General features: G+C 42.0%; 1 protein-coding gene across 11 annotated transcripts in view; it reads right to left on the bottom strand.

Moving 5' to 3' along the window:
* LOC147426508 (protein FLOWERING LOCUS D-like) overlaps nucleotides 1-26,398 on the bottom strand; it is a 65,958-nt gene that overhangs the window by 11,102 nt on the left and 28,458 nt on the right. For 2 of the 11 annotated variants that reach the window (XM_086499029.1, XM_086499037.1), the window contains exon 5: nucleotides 2,225-2,951. The exons of 7 other annotated variants lie outside the window; for them this stretch is intronic. The gene's annotated coding sequence lies outside the window, so the exon portion shown is untranslated. Of the gene's footprint in view, nucleotides 1-2,224; nucleotides 2,952-26,398 lie in introns of those variants that run through there. 2 more of the 11 variants (XM_086499028.1, XM_086499034.1) reach the window with 1 other exon arrangement.

Genomic DNA, 26,398 nt, shown 5'->3' with positions numbered 1-26,398 from the left:
ATTCATAGATGCAATGATTATGATGCAATAACATATATACTAGTAGATACTCGATTTTGGATAACATTATCAATTATCAACATCCTTATCCCCAGAAGACCTCAAATGTCTATCTTTATGCATCTTAGACCTTGGTAGTCGTCCCATCCATGGCAACATTGCCCTTTGTACCAATGTCCTAAAATTGACTTGAGTACAATGTTAGAATCACCAATTAATGCAAATTTCATGCAATACAAAGATGAAAATTTATGCACTTATGACTAGCCAAATGAACGCGATGATTACTTGTGTCTATGACGTCAATGTAGAAACCCTAATCCTAAAACCCGTCTCCGCACTACACAAACCAATGGTTGAACAAATGAATTATGAGGGTTATGGGTACTCTCTAGCGAGTCCTAGAGCTTCTGTCCAACTACTTAGTGAAAACAATCATAATAGGTCATGTGGCATGGAGATATGTCCAAACACTAAGAAGCTACCGAGTCTAAATAGAATGGATCGAAGACTTGCAGCTAATTGTGCAAGATAGCTTGTGGCAACAAGCCCTTGACTCTTCCTAATCCTTACGACGAATTTGGGTACGAGTCTTGGACACTCGTCCACCCATAATAAGCATGAGTACTCTCATCCAACTATATAAATTTCAAGTTTTAACATATAAAGGACTTGATCCGATGGCTATACAATTCTAAAGGACTAAAGTATGTCTCATTGCCATCCGATAGCGGCTCATTACTCTACAACAAGATAGCAGGCGGTCACACTTCGAATTAGATTGATGGAGATCTCATCAGATTGAATCTTTACATTTTTTTCTTTTTTTTTTGTTTGTAGACATTGTTTGAGAATCTTGCTTGGCTATGTTTAAATTTGTCTAAGTTTGCTTAAACCTATCTGCACCTTGTTTGGGTAATGTTTGCACTTGTTTGGATATTTTTTGGAATCTAACTGAACTTGTACTTGTTTCAACTTGGAGGTAAACCCTCCTTGAGTGGATGACACTAATGGTAAAACTATCTTTGAGCAAAGGAAATAATAATGCTTAAACACATACTTGAATTGCTTGGGTTCAGCTTGGACGTGAGCCCGCTTTCGTCGATCAGCTTTACATAATCATGTTTACGTGAATTCATTTGTGAATTGTGCCGATTCGCATCGGCATTCACATTCGCATTTGTAGTCGGCATGACATTGTGTTTCATTTGGAATACATAATTTCCTCGAAATTTTGACCCTAGTGCATCGAGAATTCTAGCTTAAATGAGATAAAATGCCAATGTCATTAGCCATTCTATACGAAACCCATGTATTAAAGCAATCTATGAAAGATTATATATGTTGTCTTTCCCATTGAAAGATTACATACTTCGGCATGTGTTCATGTGTTTATAGAACCATAATTGATTAGACATACTTACATTCCTAAGCAGGGATTGTCATTGACATGCTTGTAAAGCCTGTACAACTATATCCTCTTACCTTATTAAAAACCAAGAATAGATAGATATAAGTGTATGGAGCGGATGGAATTTACCTTCGGTACACGCAATAAGGAATGCATGATGACTGCATTCAGTGTTCGTTTGGAAATGCTTGAGCATTCAACATTCGTGCGTAAAGGCATCCAATGAATGCATGAATCCTATTGCTAATCAACCAACTTGTCTTTTGCAGAAGGATAAGTATTCGTGATGTCAAAATGCTATTTTAAGCACTAACTTGTTATTTCTCAAGACCTAAAGATTACAACTCATTTCTCACATTGTCACTTGGAGAAATGGTCAATGGATTTGGAATCGGAAAGGTCAACCCGCAACCACATGGGGCAAAAAATATATTGTGTCAATTAATGATGCGGTGTCAAGTTTGCTTGCCTTGAACAACTCGATACATTTTACTATCAATAAAACTTTGGAATTATTTAAACCAAAGGTACAACACCTTACTATTTCCAAAGAAGAAACCTGCATGGAGGCCATCTTTTTCCCTTCATGGACTTGGACACATACACAAACCCCTCCATTTTCAACCATGGAGAGCCCAGCCCTGTGTAAAGAGTCTCTCCCCTCTCATTCTAGTCTCTTTTTGGCAAATAGAGAGAGCACGCAAGCACGCATATGTGCTCTCTTATGCTCCGTTGAAAGATTGAGGGGTGTAGAAGCTCTAAACACACACACACAATGAGGAAGCGTTGTTGAATTGATAGCGAGAAGGAGAAGGTTTGAAAACTAATTGCTAAATTATCAATATCAAGGGACTCCACTCCCACACGTTCAAAGCACCAGAGAAGACAATCGATTGTGTGCCCATTGGAAGGCCTTTGGGTCGCACACAGACATGTGATTTACTCAACTCTTGTATGTGTGTGTGGCTAAGACCAATGACGAGAAACCAAGTTTTTTTTTAAAAGGGGCACACCCGTTCCAAGTCAATGTTGTGTCATTCTCAATCTTGTCCCCCTATCTCCTTAATTTCTCTCTAATTTGTCTTTCTCACTCTCTCTCAAGTTATCCATATCTCTATGCATCTCGTTAATTTCTCTCTAATTTGTCTTTCTCACTCTCTCAACTTATCCATATCTCTATGCAGCTATCATGCTATATCTCCACACATGCGCACGCGCGCACACACACACATGTATGTATGTATGTATATCTTCAGGCTCTTGCCAAATATTTGTATTTTATCTTTGGTGCAAAGTGTTAATTGACAATAGTAAGCATGTGGTGTATCAAAGGCAAGTTTCATTGGTATCAGAGAGAAGTTACCTTCCTTACCATCAAGGTAATTGAAGGCGGTCTTGGACTTGAGGATTTTTGTCCCCATAAAGATGTCAAGCCGCAGACAAAGATCAAGGTCAACAACACACTCCAATCGTTTAAAGGATTCATCTTCTCATAAAGAGAATCCTTCTTCAAGAGGAGCAGCCATGGCAAATCAACCTGCTGACAAAGAAAGAAGACTCCATCATCATCTCGAGATCAGTCATACAGAAGATGGATCGAATAAACTTAAAAAGAAGCTTTCTTTATTGTATGGAAAGAGATAAGGAATTTGGTGTTGGACCCTCATGTACAATCGTGGTCGATAAGAAGGCAATCAAGAATTCAAAGGTATCTCACTTTGAAGATTTCGTTAAAATTTTTGATCTTGGAGTCACAATTCTATTTGCTAAGGAAAATCTATCAATGAAGTGCATCATCGGTTCGAACTCACCTAGAAATGCTATTTTCTTGGAACCGTATGCAATAGCCTCTTCTCATCGTTCATCAACGCGGCGTACAAAGGAGAAAAAGATAAGACGAATCAAAGGAGGAGAAGAATAAGAAAGAAACCTGCAAGCTGGGAGAGAAGAGTGTGAACCTTCCTCACGTCAATGGAAAGGGAATGGGCATTGCGAAGTTCCTTGTTGTCACTAGAGAATTTGATAGTCTTCAAGAATCGTAACTTCTTTGAAAAGTCTAGGCTTCATCACATATTTGTACATCTTAAGAAGTTGCTAGTAATTAGCACGTAACCAAGAACACAAATCTTAAAACTTGGAACGAAGTTAAGGAAATGTTCATATCTCAATATCTATCAACGAATTTCAAAGATACCGTGTGCCTAGGATAAGCTGGACCAGAAAATGGATAATGTAAAAGGGTACATCGAGCACTTTTGGGATACATATCTCAAGGCTTCTCAATATATTAAGGCAAGCGACGACGAAGTTATCTGCGAACTTAAAGGCAATCTACATCCACTTTTGAAGCCTCTTATACATCTCTCATTAAACGAAACTTTTAAGGATTGCATCGACTCAACATTGAACACGAAAGCTATTGATATGAAGTGGATGCAGTTCTTCAACAAATAAAGGTTCATTGGAGAGAGCAAAGACTCACGAGTCGCAAGCGTCTTCTAAACCAACCTACAACATGATATCAAAGGAAGAAATGGAGAGACAAATGAAGGAAGGTGTGTGTTTTTCATGTGATGGCAAAGGACACATAGCAAGAAGAAAAAAGGCAAGAAGAAAAATGAAGAGGAGCCAACCAAACCAATGGTTGCTACCATACTAACATTCAAGTTGTTGAATGCAGTATCAATGCGAAAGTAAGGCAACCATGGAAAGCTTAGAGATCTAAATGCTCTAGTTACGATGATTCTAGATTATGTCATAGCTTCATCTCTAAAGCAAGCAACCACACCTATTGGCCTCACTAACGAAGACAAAGGTATGTTGACAATTGTAGACGCCCTCTTGCGACAAGCGGCACAAGTGGCACCTCTAAAGGATCCATTGAGGATTCACATCTCAATCGTGTAGATTGTCTTATACCTCCTACTCAAGCCTGCGATGTGATGTTAGTCATGCCTTGAAGTCAAGGCAGTTCCTATTGCAAAAAATAAAATATCATTCGAGCGAGTGTAAGGATGATGGATCCTGCCAAAGTAAAAGTCATTCTAGTATGGCCTACTCCGCATGATCATGAACTCAACAGCTTTCTTGGACTCTTTTCTTACTATAGGCAATGATTCACTACTTTGTACACATTCCAACACCTTCCCATCAATTATACAAAAAGAGAGAAATCTTCATGTAGAAACACAAGGAAGAGAACGCCTTCCAACAATTAAAGGAAGGAGCGAGCATGAAAAATGTTCTTTCCCTTCCCGATTTGAACAAAGATTTTGTAGTACATTGTGATGTGTCAAATGTAAGCAGTGGTTCTCTCTTGATGCAGGGTAAAAGATTGATTGCATATGAGAGTCAGAAGTTGCAAGATACAGAGTACTCCACCTACTAGAAGGAATTAACTGTTGTGGTTCATGCATTGACCCTATAGAAGCACTATCTTTTGGGGACCACTTTTGTGGTAAAAATCAATCATCAAAGCTTGAAGTACTTCCTCACACAAGAGAAGCTATCACCTATGCAAATGCACTCACAAATTTCTTGTTGTCCATGTTTCATTTAATATGAAGGGTAAACACAACATGGTGGAAGATCCTTTGTCAAGAAGGCCCCATGTTGGAACCATCATAAGAGATTTTATGAAGACTTTTCTGAAGTGTGTATTGTTTGCACCTAGGAGACATCAAGATACCTTGCTCAATAAGAGAACTTTTATCGATGATAAATAATCAACTTTGCATCGTAAAGCATTTAAGGCAACGAGTTATGAAGGAATGTCATACACCTCCATTTTCAGGAGATCGACACTCCTCCGCTCACACAAATTATTAAGAGAGATTTCTATTGACCGACCTTGAGGAAGGACATTGATAATGCCATCACATATCAAAAGGTAAGGTTTGATCGAGGAAAGTCGCAAGGCTTTTTATAGCCATTTCCTATTCCACGCAGGTGGTAAGAAGACATTGCAACGGATTTTATTACAAGTTTGCCAAAGAACCATAGAAAAACGATGTTATATGGACCATTGTGGATAGGTTTAGCAAGATGGCACATTTGATTCCAGTGAAGAAGACATGGGAGTAGAGAAAACGGAAACCATTTATCTCTCTCAAATATACAAGCATCATGGACTTCCAAAATCTACGTTGGAGAGCACTCGTAAAGAATATCGGCACTAAGCAAAATTTATGTGACAAATCAGTCCTAAAAGTGAGGCGCATAACACAAAATCAACCCTAAAAAGTGGGGTCCCTTCTTTTTATATGCCAAGGGATAGGACAAATGAAAAGTGTCACAAACGGGAGCGCATAACAATATAAAATATACTCGGATAAATAGAATTTATCACTTAAAACTGAAGCCAAAGGATATAGAGAGAAATAAATAGAGAGAGAGAGAGAGAGAGTGAGAAGATCGACACAGTACTGGGGACCATAAGATGGGCTGCCCCCCCCTCCCCTCAAAGAAAATCCTTTATTAGGGAGAATCTTTTTACAAGCACAAGAGCCGGAGAAAACCCCTCCGTTCTAAATCTCTGACTCGATGGTCGTTCCTTCCCGTAAGGGAAATCCGAGAGACGAGCTATCAATCCTTTTTCCGTCTGCGCTCGGAAGTCGAGACTCCACAGACAATTTCCAAATTCTGTTCTCGAAATTCCCAAACGTAGGCCGAAGCCTTCTCGCTTCTCCTTCGCGATGAAGTACCTGCAAAGACACGCACAAACACGCACAACAATTCGTATGGCGAATCCACAATAGATACATGTCGCTCTTGCGCAGAAAAGCGACTTTCGTGCTTCGTAGTCTCGCGATCTCTTGCATTATCTAGCGGCAGAGTCTTCTCTTGCTGACGTTGGTAACCCCCTTTCAGTGAGGGCATGTGCTGCTTTTATAGCTCCTTGGCCACGCCACGAATAGCTGCTCGCGTAGAGATCGCGGCCGATTTTTTTTTTATTTTTTTATTTTTTTATTTTTGGTTGTTCTACCCGGAGTAGGGAGAGAGAATTCGCTAGCTGGTTTTGTTGCTTTATTTTCTAAGTGGCTGCCCACTTATTAAGTGGGCGGCCGGCATATTTTAAAATTGGTCTGAACCTGCCCAAAAACTCAATAAAACCTTATAAGTTTAAAACAATGCTTTTCACAACACTTCCCAGGCGTCCCTGGATGCAACCACATGCACAAATGCAATGTAGACATAGATTCCTCGAGGGAAAGTGTCTGCTCTTCCCGGAAAACTCGTTAAAACATTTCGCTTTTTAAGAAAAGCTTCTCAGAACCCATCTTTATTCTTGTGCTTGTGTCTTTCCGCGTATTCCTCTTTCCAGTTCGGATTTCCTCTCGACTATGGATATCCCCTTTCCGATGCACCCGTCACCCACCTTGTGACGCATCAGGAATACCCATCACCTAGTCCTCTCCTACTAAACTTATCGTACAATCCCCTTCACGATGCTCTATGTCACCCATCCTATGATGCATCAGAGATGTCCGTTCCCGGATGGTCGGATACTTCTTTCCGATGCTCCATGTCACCCATCCGATGTGACGCATCAAAAGTACCCGTTCCTGGTGGCCTTACATATATTCCCTTTCACATTGCTCCTGTCATTACTTTGAATGACGCGCTAGGAATACTCTGTACTCGGATGTCTCCAGTGAGAAAAACCCTCTCACTTAAAACTCCAATAAATCATTTAGAATTATTTTCTTGGTGTTCCAAGCGAGAAAACCCTCTCATTCATAAATCCAATAATTCATTCAGAATTATTTTTCTGTCAAATATAGCCAATTTAGCAACATCCCTCTCACTTATAAACAGTTATCCTCAACTGTAGAGGTCGAATTGAACTGCCGGGGAGAACCCGGAAAATTTCAAATCTTGCTCAATGGTGAGTTGAGCTGGTCCTTTCTCAAAAGAAAACTTAAAAATTAAATTAAACGGAAATTCAAAAATTCAATAATTCAATACTTACCTTACCGGTTCATGTCCTTCCTCTAGTACCTCGAGGATATCCTTCACCAATCATCAAACTTACGAGCCTTGTAACAACTCGTCATCCGCATCTTTCCAACAGATCGGATGTTTCCTCATCCGAGAATCTGTTAACTCAATTCCACCTTCTCAATCCCGAGAAGAATAATCCTCCTAGAAATCAATCTAGGTATTTGTCCTTGCGCATAATCCTGCGTTGTTAGTCCAGAGGGTATTAAATCTCTTGTGTCCTCCCACATAGGGAATGCCCAAGTCATAGAGCATTAAGCTCGATGTCTTTCTTTCACAAACAGAGTTTGCGATAACATTAAAGAAGGTTCTTGTTCTAGGCCATCGCTCAACGTAGACGGACGGTTCCAATCCGAAGATTCCTTGTGCATGGCGGCACTTCTTTCCAATCTTTTCCTCTTGCGAGTTATTACCACCACCAGTGTTTTCCACTACTTGCTTTGACTCGCTCGTGTTCCTATTGGGCAAACCGATCCAAATCTTCTTAGATGTCTTCCTCAAAGCATAGAGGAAAAAAAATGATAGGAAAATTTAGCCTTGAATTGAATCCAAGTCTTGTTGTAAGTTCCTTGCGGAGCTTTGGTATAACACCAAGTACTTACAATCCCCCTTTAGGTGTTTGGTCACATGCCTCACCTTCGACATTTCTAAGAAATTGTCGTTTGCAAAGGCAACTTCAAACTGTCGAATGAAAGTAGTAGCTTTCAGGACATCTTCCCTTCCATCAAAAGTATCAAACTTGACCGGAGGGTTCTGAGGTCTAAAGACCTTCTTCATACTCTTCCCAAAATGACAGGATTTCTTGGCTATGGTTCTGGATTGATGTTCATGGATATCTTCTGGGTTCTAAAGTATCTCGAGCATTCCACTCCTCAGATTCTCTAGGTTCTTGAGCATCATGCTCTTGTCACCTTCTCCGAGAATCCCAAGTCTTGTGTCGACTTCTTGCAAAGAGGAAAAAAAAATTCCCAACTCTGCGAGCTTTTCCTACAGGACTTAGGGTTCCGCCTGCTTCTCTCTTGGCTTGTCATGGCTTCTTCCCGTATCTTCCCAGAGTCGTCCTCCTTTACAGAAATAGAGAGGAGACCAGGCTCTGATACCACTGTCACAAACGGGAGTGCATAACAATATAAAATATACTCGGATAAATAGAATTTATCACTTAATATTGAAGCCAAAGGATATATAGAGAAATAAATAGAGAGAGAGAGAGAGAGTGAGAAGATCGACACACTACTCGGGACCAGAAGATGGGCTGGTCTCCCCCCTTAAAGAGAATCCTTTATTAGGGAGAATCTTTTTACAAGCACAAGAACCGCAGGAAACCCCTCCGTTCTAAATCTCTGACTCGATGGTCGTTCCTTCCCGTAAGGGAAATCCGAGAGGTGAGCTCTCAATCCTTTTTCCGTCTATACTCTGGATCAAGACTCCGCAGACAATTTCCAAATTCCGTTCCCGGAATTCCCAAACGTAGGCCGAAGCCTTCTCGCTTCTCCTTCGCGATAAAGTACCTGCAAACACACACACAAACATGCGGGAAAAGCGACTTCCGTGTTTCGTAGTCTCGCGATCTCTTGCGTTATTTGGCGGCAGAGTCTTCTCTTGCTGACGTTGGTAACCCCCTTTCAGTCAGGGCGTGTGGTGCTTTTATAGCTCCTTGGCCACAGCACGAATAGCTGCTCACGTAGAGATCGCAACCGTTTTTATTTATTTTTATTTTTTTAAATTTATTTTGGCTGTTATACCCGAAATAGGGAGAGAGAATTCGCTGGCTGGTTTTATTGCTTTATTTTCTAAGTGGCTGCCCACTTATTAAGTGGACGGCCGGCTTATTTTAAAATTGGTCTGAACCTGCCCAAAACTCAATAAAACCTTATAAGTTTAAAACAATGCTTTTCACAACACTTCCCAGGCGTCCCTAGATGCAACCACATGCACAAATGCAATGCAGACATAGATTCCTCGCGGGAAAGCGTCTGCTCTTCCCGGAAAACTCGTTAAAATATTTTGCTTTTTAAGAAAAGCTTCTCAGAAGCCATCTTTATTCTTGTGCTTGCGTCTTTACGTGTACTCCTCTTGCCAGTTCGGATTTCCTCTCGACTATGGATATCCCCTTTTCGATGCACCCGTCACCCACCTTGTGACACATCAGGAATACCCATCACCTAGTCCTTTCCTACCGAACTTACGATATAATCCCCTTCGCCATGCTCTATGTCACCCATCCTATGATGCATCAGAGATGTCCGTTCCCGGATTGTCGGATACTTCTTTCCGATGCTCCATGTCACCCATCCGATGTGACGCATCAGAAGTACTCGTTCCTGGTGGCCTTACAGATATTCCCTTTGACCGTGCTCCTGTCATTACTTTGAATGACGCACTAGGGATACTCTGTACTCGGATGTCTCCAGTGAGAAAAACCCTCTCGCTTAAAATTCCAATAAATCATTTAGAATTATTTTCTTGGTGTTCCAAGCGAGAAAACCCTCTCACTTATAGATCCAATTATTTATTCAGAATTATTTTTCTATCAAATATAGCCAATTTAGCAACATAGCCAAAGGTCGGACACATGCAAAGCCAAAGGTGGAACAATTGAAAAGCCAAGGGTCAAGGACACCCAAAAAGCTAGGCTTTTACCCATATAAAGACCTCTTGAGGGCATTTATGGGGATCATCAGTTTTTAAGCAATCTCTCTCTTTGAGCATTTCTTGCGGATGACAAAGGCTTGAGTCTTGTGAAGATCAAGAAGGCTTTCCGCACTGTGACAACAACTTGTATTGGCCATCTTTTGCAATATAAAAGAAATACATTTTGGGGAGGCTCGTCTTGAGGGCCAACATTTCTAGGAAAGGAATTCCGCCTTCTTGTGTCTCATGTTTGGTCTCTCTCTCTCTCTCTCTCTCTCTCTCTCTCTCTCTCTCTCTCTCTCTCTCTCTCTCTCTCTCTCTCTCTCTCTCTCTCTCTCTCTCTCTCTCTCTCTATATATATATATATATATATATATATATATATATATATATATATATATTCAAGTAGGAGTGCTTGCTATTGTGAATCACCTTCTGTGCTTAACGTTCATAAAGGTTTCGGTGGCATCAGAGCAGTTGATTGTTCTTCTACAAACAATCCGATCCTTCCCACAGTAGCAAAGCACGATGGTTTCAAAGTCTATCTCTCACGAAAGTGAAGAGGAGAACAACAATGCAGAAGTAGAGCTCGGGAACGATATCAAAGAGAAGGATCTTGTAGAGGATGTTTTCTATGAGGCGAATGATGAAGAAGTAGCTAAAACAAAAAACATGCAACTCAAGCAACAGTTTCTTGTTGCTACTAAGGATCCAAAGCTTTCAAAGTTCATTCCGGCAAAGGATCTTGATACGGAGGTAAAGAAGTGGAAGGCAAACAATCCACAACTTTTGGCAAGAGCGACTCAAGAAAGATTGACTGCAGCAGAACGGTTAGTGCATCAAGGCATCCATCAAAGATCAGTGAGATCTGGATGTGATGGCTAATATTGCTACTCCAAGATATCAAAAGTTATAATGAGGATGAGATGGCTGGATAGAAATCTGATTGATTCTAGTGCATCAGAGACATCCGTGGAGTTCCAGATAAGATTGGATGTAATGACTAGTGTAATTGATTTTAATGCATGTAGAGTATCTGAGAGTTCAAGATTGAAGTAGATAGTTATGTCTAGATACATGTGATGCATGCCATGTGGTTTGTACCATTCATGCATGTACATGATTGATTGACTAATTGATAAATATTGTTGTGTTACCCTTGTTCTGTTTTGCAAATGTAATCGAGGACAATTACTATTTTTTCAACAATGGGTGTTCACAAATCAACCCTAAAAGTGAGGCGCATAACAGAAATCAACCCTAGAAAGTGGGGTGCCCTTCTTTTTATAAGCCAAGGGATTGGACAAATGAAAAGCCAAAGGTCAGGCAAATGAAAAACCAAAGGTCGGGCACATGAAAAGCCAAAGATTGAACAATTGAAAAGCCAAGGGTCAAGGGCACCCAAAAAGGCTAGGCTTTTACCTATAAAAGGACCTCTTGAGGGCATTTGCGGGGATCATCAGTTTTTGGGCGATCTCTCATTTTGAGCATTTCATGAAGACGACAAAGACTTGAGTCTTGTGAAGATCGAGAAGGCTTTGAGCACTTGTGACAATAACTTGTATTGGCCATCCTTTACAATATAAAAGAAATACCCTTTGCGGGCGCTCGTCTTGAGGGCCAACGCTTCTAGGGAAGGAATTCCTCCCCTCTCTCTCTCTCTCTCTCTCTCTCTCTCTCTCTCTCTCTCTCTCTCTCTCTCTCTCTCTCTTCAAGTAGAAGTGTTTGCTATTCAGCAGCAACAAGCACACAATCCCTCATATCCGATCCCTCATATGCAATGGTACACAATTGCAACCTCTAAAAGGATCCCGTTGTGGTAATGTACGCGTACACGAAATCACCTAGGACAAGAAAGGTACCTTAGAAGATGGGTCCTACCAAACACATAGGTAGACACAAAGGAATGGCGATGTGGCAAAAACTCTAAAGATAAAAAACTCTAGAGAGAAAAACTTTTGAAGAGATAGAAAACGCTGAAGTAAGAGAGAAAAACTAAACGTTGTCAAGCTCTTAGATCATTAAACTGATACAATGTGGATGAAGTACAAGGGGGTGGGGTCTCTATTTAGGGACTACGAGCCTTTGCTCTACTCTCATCCCAACAAATAAATAACCCCAGAACTCTAAAATAGAAAAAATAAAAATAAAAAGTCTTATAGATAGGATCAAGTGGTACAAAGTATCAGGGACAAATGGCCCTCACCACAAACACGCAAACCATATGACAGTGCCAATAGTACAAGGTGGGCCAAACAATGCGAAAGTGGGCCAATAACGAGTAAACTACCTCACATAGGCCAGGCATGCCACAAAGCTGTCCTCACTCCCTACGATCAGCCCTTGGGAGATACTGGCCGGGGCACTAGCAGCTCCATCAAGAACAACCGAAGAGGTGAAAAACTCTAGCATAGTAAGAACGGCTAAAGAGAAAGGGGGGGGGGGGGGGGGGGGGGGGGTTCATCAAGCTCTCAAACAAGTAGTATGGACCCTTCAAGATTAAACAAATGATCAAAAATGTAGCAATTCGACTTGAATTGCCTCCTCGTTCACAAAATTCACAACACCTTATTGAAGCACTATCAGGGAGAAGAGCCATCTTTGGTCAAGTTTAAGAATTACTCACCCCGTGATGCCAAAATGATGGATGCATATAATTTGGAAGATTATCCAAAAGTATTAAATTCCTATATGGAAGCCTTTCAGTTGAGGACAACTGAAAATTAGGGGTCAGGTTTGTCATCAGTCTTTGAATGTGAAACACATGTATCAAAGCAATCTATAACAGATTATATGAAACATTACATAATTGGACATATGTTCATGTATCTGCAGAACTATGATTGATTAGACTTACTTCAATCTGTAAAGCATGAAGGACTATATCCTAATACGTTTTTGGAAAAGAGATATAGATCAATAGCAATGTATGGAAGGAATTTACCTCATGCACACACAAGGAATGCATGACTTGCATTGAGTGTTGTTTTGGTAGAGCTTTAACATTAGGTATTCATGCGTAAAGGCATTCAATGGACGCAAGAATGTTCTTCGTTGATCAAGTGACTTGAGTCCTTTGATGCGGAAAATTCAGCAATTAATCTTAGAGCACTTGCCATCTTGCTATCAATTAGGCACCACTTCATCATTATGTGTGTCTGCGTGTGTGTGTGTGTGTAGAGCTTCTACACCCTTCAATCCTTCATGGGAGCATGAGAGAGTGCGTAGGCATGCTCTCTCTCTCTCTCTCTCTCTCTCTCTCTCTCTCTCTCTCTCTCTCTCTCTCTCTCTCTCTCTCTCTCTCTCTCTCTCTCTCTCTCTCTCTCTTCACCAAGAAGAGACTAGAAGGAGAGGGCAAAGCCTCTTAATATAGGGATAGATTCTCCATGTGTGTCCTCGTCTAGAAAGAGAAACAGATGACCTTCATGCAGGTTTGCGATATGGAAGTTGTAAGGTGATGTAACTTCAGTTTAAATAAGAAACTAAAGTTTTACTAGAAGTGAAACTTGTTGAGCTGCTCATGGCAAGCAGACCTGTTGCCATATCATCAATTGACGTAATTTTTTTTTTTGGGACCGTTATGATTCTAGATCCGGTGCCCTGTTTCTGCAAATCCTGAGTGGAAATGTAAGAAATGAGCTATAACATGAAAGTTGCATGGATGAGATGACTAGATAGATCATCACTCTAGAATATCAATAGATATTTGAAAAGGATCAGATAACTAAGAAGATCATTATTCTCGATCCGAAAAAGGATCAGACGATTATAAATATTTAATTGGGCAACTAGATTTTAAGTTGATGCATGCTGGAGAAAGTACTATCAAGTAGGGAAGGATTCGGATTTCTTTTGCAAGTGTAATCGTCTAAGGAGGGTATATCCAAACTTGGGCATGTAGTATCACCTATACCGGACCTAAGGAGAAGTCCAAGAGCCAAGCTTGAGCATAAGCAATCACCAAAGCTGACCAAGATCTGTCTTCCGCTCACCATAAAATGCGGAGAGATTTACGAAAATTATGATGTTGGGTGTAGAGCTTTTGGGCTTAAGTTTTCAAAATAGTTTCACTTTTATTGTAAAATCAGTTCACTTAACGCTTTTTGGGCTTTGAAAAAGCAAGTGGCGAAGGGCCTTTAAATATGACCCTAGGGGTAGCCTCGTTCTCAATTTTTAGACAATTGCTCCTAGTAAGTGCATCTATGAAGAGCAATTAAGAAAGAAATACCGCAAGGGATATGTAGTTAGGAGGTAGTGCATCTGGGAGTGGACCTCCATCACTCTGTGTCTTGTCTCAAGTGTGAAGAATTCAAGTGTTCAAAGTGTTGAAGTTGGTTCCAATTGTTAATTTTTGTTGACATGTGATGCCCTTCCGATTTCAATGGTATCAAATACTCCGCTATTCCATGTCTCATGTGAAGATCTTTTCGGTTACACTGTTTGAAGTGCTTTAGCTATTACAAGAACTTTTCGATTAAAGTGTTTGAAGTGCCTAAGTTGTTTCCAGTTGTTCATTTCCGGTGGCACATGTTTCCCTTCCAGTTTCAAGTTGTAAATTTCTATCGACACATGCGTACCTTGCAGTTTCATGTTGGATCAGTACCTATGTACAAATCAATACCATACCGTACATGGATCTATTTTTTTAAAAATTGAGTTGGGGACAACCATGTAGGGTGTCACAAGTTGCTAACATTGTCACAAAGTGATGATGTGGCATGCCCGACTGGAAGAGAAATGGCCGAGTGGACAAGAGGAACTAAACACAGAAGATGGGCCGTGGGCCACTCATGAAGCATCGGTCGAGGAGGCTAAAACCCACAGCTTGATCCCTAGAGCTGATTTTCATAAAACGCACTGACGTGTTGACGTGGCCACTTGTACAAATGATGAAGTGGCAAGCTATACGGATTTTTGCAATTGCTATTGCCTGCTTTTTTGCAATTTCTAGCTCTAGCTTTTAAGAGCAGATGCTTTTGGGAAAAAGTGCTTTTGAACTGATTGCTTTTGGGGGCTTATTAGCCATTCCCACCCCTAGTCCATCGCACATCGGGCGCGATCCCATCTTCGTCATTCTGTCTTAAGGGGCATAAGCCATAAAGAACCCAAGAGTACACATGCGTTCTTGTAGAGAATCTAACAAAGATAACACCTCTCAATGGGAAGGCAAAGAAAAGTTGAAAGCCAGCACGGGAACTAAAGAAAAGAATGAAGAATTGGGCAAATTTTCGACGCGGAAGTTTGCCAGAGCGGAGTACAAACGTCGACTGCAGGTTGACACGTGTGTGAACAAGTACTCCAAAGACCCGAAATTTGCGAGAGGCCTGAGGAATTACCCAATGAGATTCACTCGAGATGGCATGAGGCCATTGATTCTCCTCTCATGTCGAGAAGAAAGTTGAGAGACAATCGGAGTGCAGAAAAGCGGAAACTCTACTCGCAGAAAGAGCAGAATCGAGCTCTTAACAAGAAGATGAACCAAATAATGACAGGCGTGAAGCACTCTCAGAAGAAGAAGAAATCAATGGATTCTCCAGATTCCTTGGGAGAGGAAGTCGACTTTCAAGGTGGCAAGCAGATCCAAGAAGAGTGCTCATTTTAAGGATGAATCATATTTTTCTTCGTCTTCGGAGAGTTCTGACAGATCGTTGTCCTCTAGTTCCAAAGAGGACCAAAAAAGGCGAAAGAAGCGGAGAAAAAAAGCAAGGAAAGCCAATTTCTGAAAAAGTCTAGAGGGCATGGTACGCCATCTAGCAGTTCAGAGAAGGAGAGCTCGTCCTCTTCTCACAGTGAATAGATGAGCAACAAGACCAAGGAGTTTAAGGAAGGGAGGTCAGGCCATCAGGTTTGAGACGTTCTCAGGCTATCGAGACACCCATCGAGCCCTTGAGTTTATACAGCAGTTTGATGTCGCCTTCTCTAAAGGTTGGTTCATGGAACACTCCAAGGTGCGAAGGGAAACATCTTACTTGAAAGAACACAGACATGGTGGTCTACTCTGTTGTTACGCAGAGAAGCACCTACGACATGGGTAAAATTCAAGAAAATTGTCACGTCAACTTGGATATCAGATGAATATGAAAGAGATTTCATGATGGCTTGGCATCATTTGAGAATGACTAAGAAGGATTCATTGGATGACTACTTCCAAAGGTTTTAAGATACTTATTTGCAAGTGTCTTCGTTTTGAAAGATTACTTTGAGGGATCAGATTGAGCGGTTTTGTTGTCGTTTACCAAAAGAGATTCGAAAGTATTGTCTAGAACAGAAGTCCGACTCTATTCAGCGGCTTATAGGGCTAAGCCAGAATTTGGAATGCATGCCCGCTCTTTGACTTCTCCTACGGACAGGATAGTATCCACCTCAACAGGGTAAGAGTCTTCTAGTGAAGAAAATGAATCGAGGGAACCGGATGATACCTCATCACAGGATTCTGGAGCAGTAAGAGACTCAGATGGTAGTGCATTTGAGGGTTTGGACGAACTAAAAGAACCAGATGCAAGTTCATTAGAGGATTCCGAAGAAGAAAGGGGATCAGATGATAGTGCGTCTCAGGGTTCCAACGATTGAGACTGACATGCCAAAGGACAAGCGAGCCACAAGTCCCAGGGCACAAGGAGAGAAAAGAAAGGGAATCAGCTGGTAGATCATAGAATTTTTAACAAACTGCTGACGTGTCAAAGCCTAAAGAATGGAGCCAACTTACAGATGCCGGCCGAGGCGCCTAAACCCTAAGAAAAACAAGTAACGGAAAAAGTCCTACCAGCTTATGGGGACCCCGTTCGATGGGGCCCCAAGTGACATAAAGAAAGAAAATAAAGCAAGATCCGGACACACGCAAAAAAACTAATGACATGGCAGATTTCCGAAAATTGCGCTGGCATGATGACGTGGCAGGCTGTACGGATTTTTGCGTTTTGCGTTGGTTGATGATGTGGCAGCTGTGCGGATTTCCATGATTTATGATGGCAGCTTTTTGTCTTTGCTTTTGGACAAGATGCTTTTGAGTTTGAAGGCTTTTCACTGTAGATTGCTTTTGGGGCCTAGGGCCTTTAAATATGAGGTTAGGGCTCATTCTCTGGCATGCTTCCTGGCGAAGGTGCAAAGTCTGGAGTACCGGCTTGTACTATGTTGATGCAATATAAATAAAAAACCGAAAGGGGCGAAAAGGTTTGGGGCCAATACTCTCTGGGGTGGTATTCCGCCACTCCATGTCGCGTGTCGTCTCTCTCTCTTTCAGTTCAGTTGTTATTGAAGTGCTAAAAGCGTGTTTAATCTGTTCTTTTCTATTGGCACGTGGTGCCCGTCTTGTGACAGAATTCCACACATCCAGATTGAGGTGCCAAGGATGGGGAGGCCAGAAGGGCTACCAACAAGTCGAGGGTACGAGAAAAGAACAGAGAGGTAAGCTAGCTCAACCACATAATTTGGTGAAGGGTACTTTTATCCCTCTATGAAAAGTGGATGGAGGAAGAGAACCTCGCAAATTCTTTTCAGAGAGAGTTGTACCTTAAAGCTTTTGAGCCATTAGCAGTGTCTATGCCAAAAAGTTGCTAGAGTTTTGGCATCTCAAGTGAACTACCCAATGTGATCCCAATGTTCAGTTTGGCTTCTAGGTATTTATTTTACTTATTTGTCAAAGTCTGCGTAGGGCAATTTACTGAGGTTGCTATATAAGCAACCCCTTGCCTCCATTGTATACACATTCAGTTATTCATTGCCGAGGTTGATTGGTTCTCTCTCTCTCTCTCTCTCTCTCTCTCTCTCTCTCTCTCTCTCTCTCTCTCTCTCTCTCTCTCTCTCTCTCTCTCTCTCTCTCTCTCTCTATGCTTCCGCATCATCAACTTTGACAAAAGTAATCGATGAATCAGCAAGTTGAATATGGTGCGGTGTTGACTACACAAGAGGGGAGCCACTCCACTACAGATTGCCTAGATTGAGTGAAGTCACTAATTTCACTTTAGGGTATTGACGAGCTGACAGTATTATGCAAAATGACTGTATGAATAGATGTGCATTGAATTGGAAAATTGCTTGATTGAATTGAAAACATGTGCTTTTTCATGTGTGTATTGTTAAAGATATGTAGAGAAAGATGAAATGTTTGCAGCATTTTGCCTGATGAATGATTTGAACTTAGTGCATCTAGACATTTGTTGGAGATTGGTGAGATTTGGATGTGATGGCTAAGTGAATGAGAATTGAATGTGAACAAAATGAGGTTCTTGTAACAGACTTGGGCACCCCAAGTCTAGAATCTGTCGCGACACGAGAAAGAGATTCACAAAAAATACTTCACAATTCAATTCGAGACGACAAGACCTGGCGCAGTTCCGTGCCCACAAGTATTGGCCCCAAAACCTAGTGTCCCGCTCGGTATTTCTTTATTATATTAAATCTTGAGCAAAGTAGAAGTGCCGTAGGGGACCTTCGCTCTCAAACTCTACGTCCAGATGCTCTAAGAAGTGAGGCCCCTAAGGGACCTTTTATTCTTACAAGGGATGCCAAAAGCAGTTAAACTCAAAAGCATTGTATTCCCAATAGCAAATTGGTCCAAAAACGGCAAAAAGCTGTCAGCGCAATTTACGAAAATTCCGTACAATTGCGAGTGCAAAAAGCGCGCCTGTCCGTACAGTCTGCCACATTAGCATGTCAGCGGAAAATCTGGGGGTTCCATATTGCCTGCCATGTTAGCCTGCCACTTCAGCCATTCTGCCCAGGTGGTCATGCCACGTCATCACTTTGTGACATACCCCCCTCTTGAAAGAATAGTAATCGTCCTCGATTACTCCTGCAAAAACAAACAAAGGTCATAAACTAGTTCAGTAGACACTAACTCTTACGTCCGAGGTACAATACGACACAAATATAGCACTTGTACAAAGACAATGAAGGAGTACGAGGGGAAGTGCGACGCGAGAGAGAGTGCGAGAAGAAGAGCACAACGATATGGTGAACTCGCTCTACTGTAATGTGTAGAGCATAGTGAGTTCTTATTAGGTTTTTACAAAAGAATATGTGTACATACCTGGCGGCCAGCCCACTTACCTGGGCGACCACATTGGGCTTTATACCCCAACAACCTCCCACTTAAAGTCCAATGTGGTACTTTAAGTGTGAGAGAAGCTACTATACAAGCTAATATACAAGAGATGTAGAGAAGTGATGTACTACCCTACACCTAACTGCTTGCGAAAATGCGCAAAGCTCTCTGAGGGAAGTCCTTTTGTAAGTAGATCAGCAGGATTTTCTGTGGTGTGAACTTTGACAAGCTGAAGTTGCTTATCCTCGAGCATTTCCCTGATGAAATAATACTTCACATCCACATGCTTTGTCTTTGAGTGATAAACTGGATTGCGAGCCAATTGTATAGCACTTTGACTATCACAATATAACACAGGCATCTCTTCTTTGATTCCCAAATCTGTTACTAGTCGATTAAGCCAAATTGATTCTTTGCATGCCTCTGATGCTGCAACATATTTAGCCTCTGTAGTAGACTGAGTAACACAATCTTGTAATCTAGAACGCCATGATACTGCTCCACCAGCCAATGTAAAGACATACCCTGACGTAGACCTTCGGTTGTCTAAGTCACCTGCATAATCTGAGTATGTAAAACCCTTTACACTTAGCTCCTGACTCCCATAGCATATACGCATACTCTTTGTAGCTTTCAGGTATCTCAATATTCCTTTCACTGCCTCCCAATGTTTCTTGCCTGGGTTTGACATGTATCGACTTACTACTCCCATTGCAAATGCAATGTCTCGGCGAGTAGCAATCATTGCATACATCAAACTACCCACTGTAGACGCATATGGAATCTTATCCATTTCAGCCTGTTCTTCCTCAGACACGGGACAATCTTGTTTGCTAAGTTTCACATATGGTGGCAATGGAACACTCAATGCCTGGGCGAGTAGCAATCATTGCATACATCAAACTACCCACTGCAGACGCATATGGAATCTTATCCATTTCAGCCTGTTCTTCCTCAGACACAGGACAATCTTGTTTGCTAAGTTTCACATATGGTGGCAATGAAACACTCAATGCCTTTCCCTTCTCCATATTGAAACGTTGCAAAACCTTGTCAATATACTCTGTTTGAGATAACCAAATCAACTTCTTTGATCTGTCTCTCTCAATGCGCATACCAAGTATATGACTTGCCTCACCCATGTCTTTCATATCAAACGATTTTGCCATCTTTGACTTCAAAGCTGAAATTTCTTCCAAGTGCTTGCCAGCAATCAACATGTCATCCACATACAAAATAAGGATCAGCCAACTGCCATCCTTAGCCTTCTTTGTATATAGACAGTGATCGAACTCACTACGTTTGTAGCCTTGAGAAAGCATAAACTTGTGGAATTTATGGTACCATGCCCTCGGTGATTGTTTTAAGCCATAAAGACTCTTTAACAACTGGCATACCCAATCTTCCTTGCCTTTCTCAACAAACCATTCTGGCTGCTGCATGTAAATTTCCACATCTAAATCACCATGCAAGAACGTTGTCTTGACATCCATTTGGTGCAACACCAAATCTAATATGGCAACCAATGCAAGAAAGCATCTCAATGTAGTCATCTTGACCACCGGAGAGAAGACTTCATCAAAGTCAATGCCTTGTTCTTGCTTAAAGCCCTTGGCAACAAGCCTTGCTTTGTACTTTGGCTGACTATCATGAGCGGTGATCTTATACCTGTAAACCCATTTACAAGGTAGAGCCTTTTTGCCCCGTGGTAATTTAAATAGCTTCCATGTCTGGTTTTTATGCAGAGCTGTCATCTCTGACTGCATGGCCAATTGCCAATTCCCGGAGTCCTTCATTTGCACTGCTTCCTTGTAACATGAAGGCTCATTGCAATCAGTCAACATGACACAGTTCATAGATGGAACAAACCTATCAGGAGGTCGCATGACACGTCCATATCTACGCACAATAGGTGGCTCAGGCTCAGCCACAACCTGTGGTTCCAATCTATCCTGTCCTTGCTCCTCTTGAACCCTGACATTTTGTCTTGCACGTGCAGGTCCATCTTCTTGGAAGACAACTCTTCTAATCTCCTCAACCCTCTCTGGTTTAGAATGATATTTGGATTCATTAAAGTGAACATCATTGCTGCGGACAACCTTTCTGGATTCGGGATCCCAAAGTCTGTACCCCATCTCACCAGAATTACCATAGCCTAGACAGATGCACTTTCTACTCTTTGGCTCAAGTTTGTTCCTAAATTCCTTTGGAACGTGAGTATATGCCTCACAGCCAAAGACTCTGAGATGCTTGTATGAGAGCATTTTGCCTGACCATACCATCTCTGGCACTGAATCCTTCTGCAAAACCTTGCTAGGAGATCTATTTACAAGATGAACAGCTGTTGATACAGCTTCAGCCCAAAACCCATTTGGCAGTTGTGCATTAGACAACATACTTCTGACCTTCTCTTGTATGGTCCTATTCATCCTCTCAGCAACACCATTTTGAAGAAGATTGTAAGGAGCAGTAAGTTCACGTTTTATACCTTTTGACTCACAAAAGTCCTGAAAGGCCTTTGAAACATACTCTCCACCATTGTCAGTGCGTAAGCATTTAAGCTTCTTGCCACTCTGATTCTCCACAAGTGTCACAAACGTTTTGAAAACACTAAACGCTTCATCCTTGGCTTGAGAAAGTAAACCCATACTTTCCTCGAGTAATCATCTATAAATGTCATAAAGTAAGAAGCTCCCCCTAGAGATAGGTTAGGCATAGGTCCACACAAATCACTATGAACAAGTGCCAACTGTGTATCTCTTCTACTGCTTCTATGCTTATGTGGCTGCTGTGTTTGCTTACCATACAGACAATGTTCACAGAATTCAAAATCATTAAATGAAAAGCCAGGCAAATAACCAGAACGAGACAAGATTTCCATTCCCTTCTTGGACATATGTCCTAACCGGCTATGCCACAAAGAAACGTTCGGCTGCTCGGTTACATTGATTACATTTTTAGAGACATTTGATACATAAATCATGTAAAGTCCTCCAGACTTTACTCCATGTGCTACTGTCATAGAACCCTTGGATATCTTCCACATGTTCTGTCCAAAAGTGGTGACGTAGCCAGCATCATCAAGTAAACCTGTGCTGATCAAGCTCTTTGTAATTGCGGGAACATGTCTCACATTCTTCAGCGTGAAAGAAGAGCCATTCTGAAACTTCAATTGAACATCTCCAACACCTAAGATCTCACATGTCTGCCCATTGCCTAGCCGAACATGATCTTTAGTGGTCACATAAGAGGTAAACCACTCCTTGTTTGGAGACACATGAAGTGATGCCCCTGAGTCTATAATCCAGTCACTCAGTGCATTTCCATCAGATGCTGTAAGAAGAGCTGAGTCCATTGTATTCTTCAAGAAGTAGATGTCTCCTGACACTAGACTGTCATCCTCTGCAACAGTGTTTGTCACATTTATTTCTTGAATCTTCACTGAGGACTTGTTCTTCTCACCATGGTCTTCAGCTTTCTCTTTGCCTTTTTCTGCTTTCCATTCTCTGCAGTCTCTTTTCATGTGACCCTTCTTGCCACAATGGTAGCATTCTATGTCACTCTTGCCTTTAGCACTGCGGGACTTGCTACGAGACTGATTCCTCTTTCCACCTTTGGACTTTTCTTTGGTCCTTCCCCTGACAACTAAGGCTGTTCCTTTGCCTTTGTCCATTGTCTTTCTATTGGTTTCTTCAGTAAGCAGACTTCCTTCTACACCTGCTATGTTCAAACCATCTGGAGGTGCAGAATTACTCAAAGCTGTGCGAAAAGTGTCCCAACTTTCCGGCAATGTGATCAACAGGAACATAGCTCTAACAGGTTCATCAAACTTGACACCTTGAGCTGACAACTGACTATAGATTGTGTTGAATTCATTCAGATGATTGGACATAGGTGTCCCTTCTTTCATCTTCAAGTCAACAAGCTTCTTAAGCCAGTATACCTGTGAAGCTGCACTCTGCTTCTCATAAAGATCACTCAGCTTTAACCATGCTTGATAAGCCGACATCTCGTCTGCTACATTGAAGTAAACGCTTTCTGCCAAAGTCAGCATAATGGTAGAAAGTGCCAATTCATCCATTTCGCTGCATTCATCTTCGTCCATATCTTCTGGTTTTATCCCCTTGAGCTTTATAGGTTTTATCTACTTCTTTTGTACCAACACGTGCCAAATCTGCTTCTTCCACAATGGGAAATTGGTTCCATCCAGCTTCTTGATATTGTAAAGAGCAGTGTCCTGTGATCCAGCCATAGCTACGCTTCACAGTGGTTTACTTTCCTGGGAAAAATTCGGCAAAGTTTCCCTTGTAAACTGACCTCTGAACCAATATCAACCTGTCAAATGAACCAAAAAAGCTTCAGATTCTGCATAAATTTCGGCAAAGTCTCCTTTGTAAAATGGCTCTGGTGTACTCAAAAACAGACCAAAAAACAGCTCAAAAACACTGTCTCTCTGACACTGTAAGCTGCGGGTAAACCTGTCCAGCACATGTACTGTCTCTTACTGTCCTGTCACTGTCGTGTAAGCATAGACTGTGACAATGCCTCAACAGCAGTAAAGCAAAGATGCAATCCCATCTTTCTAACTCACAGTCAATACATCCTAGCTGCCTATCTAAGGGTGCTCGAGGGATCGCTCCAAGACCTGTATCACTGAAAGGATCTGAACATTCGAGAATCCCCCAGCTCAATAAAACCTCACTCGACCCTCAACAAAGGCTGCAGTAAATCTGACAGTACATAGACTTCCCACAAAGTCATACATCCACAAGTTTCCCACTGTATGCTGTAACCGCTGCGGCGGTTGTTTGCTGCGTGACTCACAGCCAGCAAACCCTCAACAGACATACATCATCTCTGACAATACATCCCATGTGGAAGTACCTGCAATGTCAGGATGAAATCTGGAATATCAAGGAGCAAACACAAGCTACCTGATGAACTAGTGGATGTCGCCTACAGACTGTGTGTAGATGCGCCCGTGTCTTATGTGACACGCCTCCAAGAACTGTGAGGCGTCCTTCGATGTGTAGACAGCCACAAATCAACACTCTGGGAGTGTCGATATCCTCAGCACCTGCAGTCGTAGGCCGAAAACCCCAAATTTGCAGAGTCGGATCTGCACCCGCCGAGACCACGTAACCGAAAATGGTCTGCGCAGACCTTTGTCGAAGCCGAACGGTGGCCGAGATGACCTTAGAATGAAATTCTGAGAACACCAAGCCCTTCGGGTTTTCCCACAGGATTTGGGGCCGTGTCTTCGCCTGTCGAATTTCATTCTAATCTGAGCTGGTGACTCTAGCCTCCTGCAGTGCTGCCCCGAGCCTCGATCTGAGCTATGATACCAGTTAAAGAAGTACGAGCGGAAGTGCGACGCGAGAGAGAGTGCGAGAAGAAGAGCACAACGATATGGTGAACTCGCTCTACTGTAATGTGTAGAGCATAGTGAGTTCTTATTAGGTTTTTACAAAAGAATATGTGTACATACCTGGCGGCCCGCCCACTCACCTGGGCGACCACATTGGGCTTTATACCCCAACAGACAACAGTCACATCACATCACATCACATTCAGATCACATCACATAGATTCATTCCAAATCTCAGACCATGACTACCAGCAGCGTATTTAGTAATCACATCTAGATCCTTCCCGAGCCTCACTCATGTCGGATTAGGAAAAGGGTCTTGTCCAACCTAGTACTTCACCGTATTGCTCTCCAGTGTTGTTGGTTTTAAAGAAAGACGGATCTTGGAGAATGTGCATCGATTATAGTACTCTCAACAAAATCACCATCGTGAACAGATTTTCGATTCCTAGGATCGATGATATACTCGACAGGTTACAAGGATCCTCTTGCTTTAGCACGATTGACTTGAAGAGTGGATATCATCATATCCGAATCGCGCCGGGAGACGTCTACAAGACAGTCTTTCAGACGACTTTTGGATTATTTGAGTTTTTGGTGATGCCTTTTGGCTTAACCAATGCTCCTGCGACATTTAACCGGATGATGGACGGGATTTTAGGCTATTTGTTGGGACTTTCTTTGATGATATCATTGTTTTCTCCAAGAATGAGGCAAAACACAGAGATTATCTGCTTCAGGTCTTTCAGGAATTACGAGATCACAAGTTAGTGATTAATGCAAAGAAAAGTGAATTTTTCCTACCAGAGACACTTTTTGGGACACATTGTGTCAGCAGCAGGAGTGCAAATGGATCCGGCCAAGATAGAGACTATCCGTGATTGGCCCGACTTGAGGAATGTCCATGAAGTTAGAAGCTTCTTGGGACTGTGTTCGTACTACAGGCGGTTCATACAAAAGTTTGAAGAGGTTGCTTCCCCTTTGCATATCTTGACACAGAAAGGAGTACCTTTCTCGTGGGGACCCACAGAGGTGACTGCCTTTCAGACATTGAAAAAGAAATTGACTACATGACCTATTTTGACTTTGCCGGACTTGTAGAAGTCATTTGAAGTATATTGTGATGCTTGTGGTCGTAGTCTGGGTGCGGTCTTGATGCAAGAAGGCCATGTCATAGCTTACGAGAGCCGTTTGTTCTCTAGGCTGGAGATGACAACACAGATTTATGAGAAAGAGCTTTTGGCGGTTATCCATGCTCTTACTCAGTGGCGGCACTACCTACTCGGAGCGGATTTTACTGTCTTTACAGACCATCAGAGTTTGCGCTACTTCTTGTCACATAAGCAGCTTTCGGAAAAGCACATGCGGTGGGCGAACATCTTGTCACAGTTTCACTTCCAGATTGTCCATGAGCAGGGACAAAAGAATGTGGTGGCATATGCTTCGTCTCAGAAGCCGTTGGTTTTGGCTATTTCCGCGATACATCATAGGAGCTTCGAGGATATGGTCGATCAGTATGTCACAGATACAGATTTTGCAGATATTTTCACACGGATACGGGATGGGGAGACAGTAGCTGGATACTCCCTTCAAGAAGGCTACTTGATGAAAAAGACTATGTTGTGCGTTACACAACCGTTGAGGGAAAAGATTATGACTGAATGCCATTGTCCACCTTTTACGAGTCACCACGGCATTGCTACCACCATGAAGGGGATAGAGAGATACTTCATTGGGCCGAGAATCAAAAAAGATGTGGAAGAGTTTGTGCGCAGTTGCTTAGTATGCCAGAAGGTCAATTTTGACAGGCATAAGGCACAGGGATTGTTAAAGCCTTTACCCATACCCACCCGCCCCTGGAAAAGTATTGAAATCGATTTCATTTTTTATCTCCCAAGAACACAGAATGATACGATGATTTTCCGATTACATGGCACGTCTG

This window comes from Adiantum capillus-veneris, chromosome 24 (assembly GCF_014529385.1).
Source record: "Adiantum capillus-veneris isolate H3 chromosome 24, ASM1452938v2, whole genome shotgun sequence".
Taxonomy (NCBI): Eukaryota; Viridiplantae; Streptophyta; class Polypodiopsida; order Polypodiales; family Pteridaceae; genus Adiantum; species Adiantum capillus-veneris.
The sequence above is the reverse complement of the archived record's forward strand: the minus strand, read 5'-3'. Positions and strand labels throughout refer to the sequence as shown.